At 47.6% G+C, this 7169-nt stretch overlaps 1 pseudogene; it reads left to right on the top strand.

Annotated features, from left to right (window-relative positions):
• Nucleotides 1–311: 311 nt before the first annotated feature.
• Nucleotides 312–6714, top strand: LOC144175600 (uncharacterized; annotated as a pseudogene).
• The last annotated feature ends 455 nt before the right edge of the window (nucleotides 6715–7169 follow it).

Below are 7169 nucleotides of genomic sequence, written 5' to 3'. Positions count from 1 at the left end.
CCATCCTGGGGTGGAGGGAGGCCAGCCACTCATCGATTACTAAATTGAACAACAGGGGCGACAGAGGGTCTCCCTGTCGCACACCTCTGGCTGGTCTTGCTAGGAGCGTTGACTCGTTAAAGCTCAAGACCGTCGTTGATGTCGCATAAAAATGCTCCAGGTACTTAATGAAGGAAGACGAGAGGCCTTTTCGACGGGCTGCTCGTATGATGGCCTTCGTTGAAACGCTGTCGAAAGCCTTTGAAATATCGAGTGAGGCCATGTACAACGGCTTGTAGCTTGTTTTCGCCTCATGTAAGGTCGTAGACAGGATGGCTATGTTCTCTCCACAGCCATCAACAGGTATGAATGCCCGTTGCCGAACGTCAAGCTCGACTTGATTGAGTATTCTTCGGCTTAATATTTTTTGAAGAAGGCGGACTAGAATGGAGGCCACAGTAATTGGCCTAAAGTCTCCAACAGAGGACGCCTCATCTGTCTTTGGGATGAATGTCGTTCTTGCTCCTTGTAGAGAAGTTGGGACCCGTCCTTGTAATATGAGCAGGTTCAGCAAGACCTGAAGTACTACCATCGGGCACGTGCGTAAGTCCTTCCCGGAAAATCCGTCGGGGCCCGCCGAGGATCCAACGGTCGGCATCGCTGACTTGATTTCCTGAGCTGAAATGACCGTGAAAGGGTCAATTTCGTCGCCAATGTCTGGGAGGGGTTCAGCCCAGGTTGCCATATTCGGAATCTCCATGATTTTCTTCCAATCTAGGAGGAATTCGTTTGGATTCTTGACGCGTGACATTTTTCTCCCATCGAGTATTTCTCGGGCGCAACAAGCTTGGTCCTTCACGAAAGAGTTTTGAACTCGGGCATATTCATGCCTTTTAAAGGCCCTCTTGCTACCTCGAAACTCATGGGGGTGGTCTGGTCGTTTATCGTTTGGCAGTCTGGCAGGTAAGTCTCGGTAAAAATTGTCTCTGATATACTCATTCAACGGCCTGCCGACTCCCTCGCCTCTGGCGCATCTCTTCGCGAGTTCCCAAAGGCGCGCGCCCTGAAAACCACCAGGTGGCTGCTTCAGGGTCAGTCGGACAAGCTCGTCCATTACTTCTTGTCTTGTGTCTCGACGGGGCTCAGAAGGCTGGCTCTCAGAGTTCAAATCCGACCTCTGTGTAGGAACCTCCTCCTCGGAAAGGTGGATTCCCTCGTTTCCTGGGTCGGGGACAGTGGTGGCTTCACCAGACTTAAGCATAAGCTCTTGGACTAACCGCCGATAAGCCAACTTTCTTCTATGAGACTTCACCGAGTCGAAAGTCCGGCCCGGAAATTTCTTATGGATCTCCTCATTCAAAAAGGTAACTCCAGCCTTTCGAAGCCTAACCTCCTCAGCCGCCATCATATAGTCTTCCTCTCTAGTCCATCTGGGCTTAGTCCGAGTTACCACAATGTCAGCATTGTACTGTCCGAAGTGGACTCGTCGTCTGTAAAGACCCAGCCCGATCTTTGTTGAGAAGGCCCGGCCACAGTCGGGACATGTCGTATGGGTCAGGGGCTGACTTGTCCCTGTATGTTGGGACTTGGGTTCTGGGCCTTCATCTTCCGAGTCGCTACTTGATAGCAAGCCCCAAGCTCGTATGGCCCTTAGACGATGAGCCAAGGAAGACGACTGAGGCCTAACTGATGTTTGCGGCTGGGGTTCGACTCCAGCTATACTTGACGGTCTGGCAACTTGAGGACGGAAGTCTGGATCGCCCGAGGTCGAGGAAGACGAGCTCAAGTCGCTGGCCCCCTGGAGACCCACAGCAGGGGCCGTCGTGGTAGCGACTGGGAACTTCCTCTTCCGGAGAACCCGAATGGACATAACCGCCGGAGCCTGAACTTGACCCAAACCTGAGGGACCCGCAGGCTGATCCGGCAACTGACTAACTCTAAGTTCAACATTGCCCGCCCCTGTAACTCCCTCACTATCCCCCTCTCCAATACCAGGGCTCCCCTCACTCTCTACTCCCCCCTCCTCCTCCCTCTCTCTCTATCACTGTCCCCCTCGTCCCTCAGGAATTCTACCGAACTGCCCCTTACTCCCTCGCTCTCCCTCCCCACTTCCCCCTCACCCTCATGTACTTCCCTCTGAACATCAGAACTATCACTACACTCCCTCTCAGTTGTCCCACCCCCTCTCACTCCTTCTCTCTTCCCCTTCTCCTCCTCCAGGGAACCAGGTCTAATATCCATACTACCAAATGGACCCCCCTTGAAAACTAACTCGGGAACGTGCTCAACTTCTAAGTCCTGCGCTACGGTGGCGCCCCTATCATCCAACTCCCCCCGGGCTTCAGCTCCAACATCCTCTCCAGCCCTTAGTCCCCTGACCTCCTCTCCCTGCTCGCCCCCCTCAACTCGAACCCCGAGACCCTCTGGTTCTTCTTCTGCTCCTCCTCCTTCCTCTATCTCTTTCTCATTCTCCATCTCCATCTCCTTCTCCTCCTCCATCTCCTTCTCCTTGCCCGTCTTCCCTGTGGTGCCTTCCCCTTGACTTGATAAGCTTCCGTAAATGTCCCGAAGGACTACCCGTAGGGTCTTAACCTCTCGCGGCTGGGAAGCCGCAATACCGGTGGTTACTCGGGCATTCGCCCCAACTCCTTCTCCTTCTCCTCTTGACAAAGTGGTCGGTTCTTCATTATCTGTCTTCTGGACTTCTTCTGTGATGACGTCGACTCTCGAACTACGGTGCTTGAGGGCTTTGTGGATCCTCATCCCACGTACGGTCGCGAACTTTGAGCCGCAGACGTCGCAAGGATGCCCGCTGGGGGGGCCAACACGGCTCCAACACCCACCAGGCCCTGAAGCCCCGGCTGCTGGTCCTTGAAGGACTGGTACGGCGGCCCTTCGGCCACCGCTTGCTTCTTCATTGTATTTTCTGTCCTGGCCAGTCAGAGCAAAGGGACAAGGGATGGCAACCCTTGGCCCCGTTTCACCCCCACCTCGAAGCTTGCGGACGTGTGGGGGACTTGTTCCGCAGCCGTAGCCCCCGACGTTCTTGAACCGGGCATGGGGCGCAGCACCGGCGGCCTTGGCTTCTTGAAACGGGACTCAAGGCAGTACCCGTCGGCCCCCCAAAGACTTTAACCAGGCAGGTAGACGCAGCCCGGACCCTTATTCTTGAACCGGGGGTAGGGCGCCCCCCGGCGGCCTCCAATACGACAACGGGCCTAGGGAGGCAACCCGTTGAAGTTCGGACACTCTCAGCCTACTGGGACGCACAAGGCACCCAGCGTTTCCCGGCGGTACCACGAGGAGGTGGTGTCCGATGTGGTCTGGCTCTCCGGCTTCCTATTAGCTGGATTACAGGGGCGCGTAACCAACCCCCAGCCTGTCCCGAAGGACAGGAGAGCCATGCCACGAGTAACTTAGACTGCTCTGGCCAACCTTAAATCTGTCCGCCGGGGCGAAGCAGAAAACGGCGATCGCCGAAGCGACCGCCGCAGGCACGACCACCAGAGCCTCTTGTTCAAACGCTAATGCTCGACCACGGCAACTGCCGCCAGCAAGAGAGTCATAGTGACTCCCGCGGTTTACCCGCGCTTTTTTGAGTTTCTTTACGTTGACATTCAGAGCACTGGGCAGAAATCACATTGCGTCAGCACCGACCAGCGGCCCTCGATAAAAATTATCAATAACATGGAGAAATCAAGAATTCAACTTTATCTTAAGTCAGGCTCTCCGCAGGGGTCACCTTTAAGTCCATTACTCTGGAACATAACAATTTTAGATCTCCTAAACAGCAAATTTCCTAGCGATGTACATATTCAGGCTTTTGCCAACGACATAACCTTAGTAATAAGAGGCAATTTGAGAGATAATATCAAACAAAAGGCAAACGAAGCGCTCAAAATAGTAGAAAACTGAGGAGTAGACAAGGAACTTACATTTAACACAACAAAATCAAAATTCACTGTAAGGGGGGACAAGTACATTAAAAGACCTCCTATTATCAAACTAGGAAACAAAAATCTTAAATTCTGTAAAGAAATTAAAATGTTAGGCGTCTATATAGACAACAAGCTCAGTTTTGTCCCTCATATTAACTATCTAAAGGAAAAAGTAAACCAAATAATAAACAGCATACGAATACAACTGGGGGCTTACCAGCAAACACCCACAACAAATTTATATCAGAGCTATAGAAAGAATCATCGTTTATGCCGCTCCAATTTGGTAGAAAAACAGGTACTAATGAGAAAAAAGCCAAGAAGTATTCAAAGAACAAGCGTCATTAAAGTTACCAAAGCATTTAAAACAGTATCCAATCCGGCCTTAAACATCATAGGTAATGTCCCACCAGTTCATCTGACGATCGAAAAAGAAATCGAAACATTTAACGTAGTTCTCGCCGGAAAAATGTTCACCTTGAAAAATCGCTCTTTTACGGGAGACCAAATATATATGGCAGCTGCATCGAGCAGATATCTTTTACCTATCTTACCCAACCAATTTCGCAGACAGATTTTGCAGTATTTACAGACGCCTCGCAAGATAAACCGACATAGGAGCAGCTTCTATAGCTCTAGACAAATCTGGCAAAATAGTATAAACCAAACAATACAAACTTCCGGAGTACAGCAATAACTTTGAGGCAGAAGGAATCGCGATTTTAAAAGCACTTGAATACCTTCAAACTAGCTTTAAAGAAGGTAACGTACAGTTGTATGCTGATAGCCTGTCAGCCCTAAAAGCAATTTGCAATCCAAATAATCGGAAACGAATTATATTTATAATTAAAGAAATTCTAAAGAAAATAGCACAACAGGTCAAAATAAGGTTAACTTACATTAAAGGCCATAGTGGAAATGTCGGTAAAGAAATGGCGGACAAAATGGCTAAAAAAGCAGCAAAATATGTCGAAAAAATTGACTGGCCTATTTCACTACAATTTATCAAACAACAGCTCAATATTAACCTAAGAAAACATTGCAATGTTGAGTGGCAACAAGAAGGAAATGAAAGCTACACATTCCAATGGATAAAGAATATTCACAAAATTCCGCACCACTTTCCCACCAATTATTACACGTCACAGTTTATCACTGGACACGGTAGATTTCCGTTTTGCTTTCATAGGTTCGTCATTACGAATAATAACATATGTAAATGTAACCTACCAGCAGAGAGTTTTGACCACTATTTACAAGACTGCCCAATAACAAACAAACACAGAGAACAACTTCTTGATATCCATAGAAATTATCTCGTAAGTAGGAAACCAGAGCTAATGAAACATACAAAATTAAAAATTTTCGAAGAAATGACAATACTAATTAATGCTAATATTCAACAATACTAACCCCTCAAACATTTTGTCCCAATTTTACTCACACGCAGAAACAAAGTCAGCAGCAAATGAACTTAATAAGGGCAGCGTCCTGGGAACGTTGGTACTACATTGTTAAATAAAATGATTGCGCTAAAAAAGGAGACACTCACGGAGTGACGACAGACACACGTGTGTGTCTGTCCTCACTCCGTCCGTGTCCCCCTTTTTAGCGCAATCATTTTATTTAACAGTGGCAAATAACGCGATGATAGCTTTTAGATCTTTTGTATTTATCATTGTTCTGTAGTGAGTCATTTTCTCGTAATTATCTTGTTTAATTGCCTTTTTGCATTTTTTTATTTTAAATCCAGACAACCATTTTCAATGTATTTAATTTACCCGTTATACCTCGGTGGAACGGGAAGGGTTTCATTTCATGAACCCGTTTAATAAAGTCTAGCGGCTGCGCTGCATATTCGTCGAGTGACGGACGTTCCTTTCGACCATGACTATGCTGCGCGACGACTTTTTGTGGCAGCACACTTAAGGCCACAGAGCCGAAGCACACTTGTTTCACTGCGCCACAACATGTAGTTCGGTAATGAAACTATCACTAGTTTATTCAGGCTAAATAAAAATTTACCGCTGACTTTATTTTTTTTATGCAATTCGTTTATTAATAGTCAATAAAAATGGTGCGTAGTAGAAGCAAATTCCGTTTCACACTGTTTCAGGTTTTAGGGTTTTTCAGCGTTCGTTGCTCTTTTCCAACAGCTTCAAAAAAGAAGGCGTCCTCTGCTTGCTGCTCGTCTACGTCGCCTACGGACGTACGTCCCCGGCGCCTCGTGACTTCACCTGCTTTGCAGCCATTCCCCGAGCTGTCAAACCAAAAGTTGTCTCTACAGGCCAAGAAATTGGTATACACAGTTTACACGAAAATACTCAAAAGGCACCCGCAAGTGTCTGTAGAACCGCATGTCGGAAGGTCAGCGCGCTCACTGGTGTTAGCGAACGCAGTGTCTTTGGCATTAAGCTTGGCATAAACACTGGCACCCTCAAGTCCCCGAAGGGCAAGCGCTTGCTTGCGTCTTCCGGTCAAAGATGACCGAGCGAAAACCGGGAAAGCAATACTGCAACATTATGACAGCTTTTCCCTCGCAGCTCTACGAAAAAAAGCGCATCAATACTTTCTGCGGAATGAAATTCTCACGGCGGCAAAACTTGCTCAAGATGTTGCCAGTGACAGCGACATGAACATACCGAAAATGAGCGTGCGACTCAATGATATCAGTTTTGCCTTTCGGAAAAGAAAAAGAAATTGTAGACTATTGGAAAAAAACGACATCGTTACGTGGCGGCGGGAGCATCTCCGCACCCTAACATTTGCTGCGGGTGGTGACGGGTTTCTTTTGTGACAGTAAACGTCACGTTCACCTGATTTCGTTTAGGTAGTTTTTACACTGCACGGAGGGGTTAATGTGGCACGCTCTCGTTTCTTTAGTTTCGGCACCATTGTGTTCATTTGTTCTATTCACATATAGAAAAACGACGCCTATTTAAACAACCTATGTAGGCAAGAGATCCACGAAAAGGCCACGTAGTTCGGTACTGGAGTCCCCTCGAAAAAATTAAATTGTACTCCATAGAAATAGACTTCCCCTCTTGTGAGGGGGTGGGGGGCACCATTGTCTTCAGCGTTTTTGTAAGCTTTGCTGATGAATCATCACAGGCAATTCATTCGAAATCTTTATGCGAGGCCTAAGTTTTTCACTGTTATTGCAACAGCTATTAACCTTAGACCTTGAGAAAATTTTTTTCTAATAGTACAGAAAGTATTGCCTAGTTTTGTTGTATTTCTATTGGTATGTGG

The sequence above is a fragment of the Haemaphysalis longicornis genome, unplaced genomic scaffold (genome assembly GCF_048455015.1).
Source record: "Haemaphysalis longicornis isolate Haplotype H1 unplaced genomic scaffold, Haemaphysalis longicornis Haplotype H1 scaffold_3, whole genome shotgun sequence".
Taxonomy (NCBI): Eukaryota; Metazoa; Arthropoda; class Arachnida; order Ixodida; family Ixodidae; genus Haemaphysalis; species Haemaphysalis longicornis.
The sequence above is the reverse complement of the archived record's forward strand: the minus strand, read 5'-3'. Positions and strand labels throughout refer to the sequence as shown.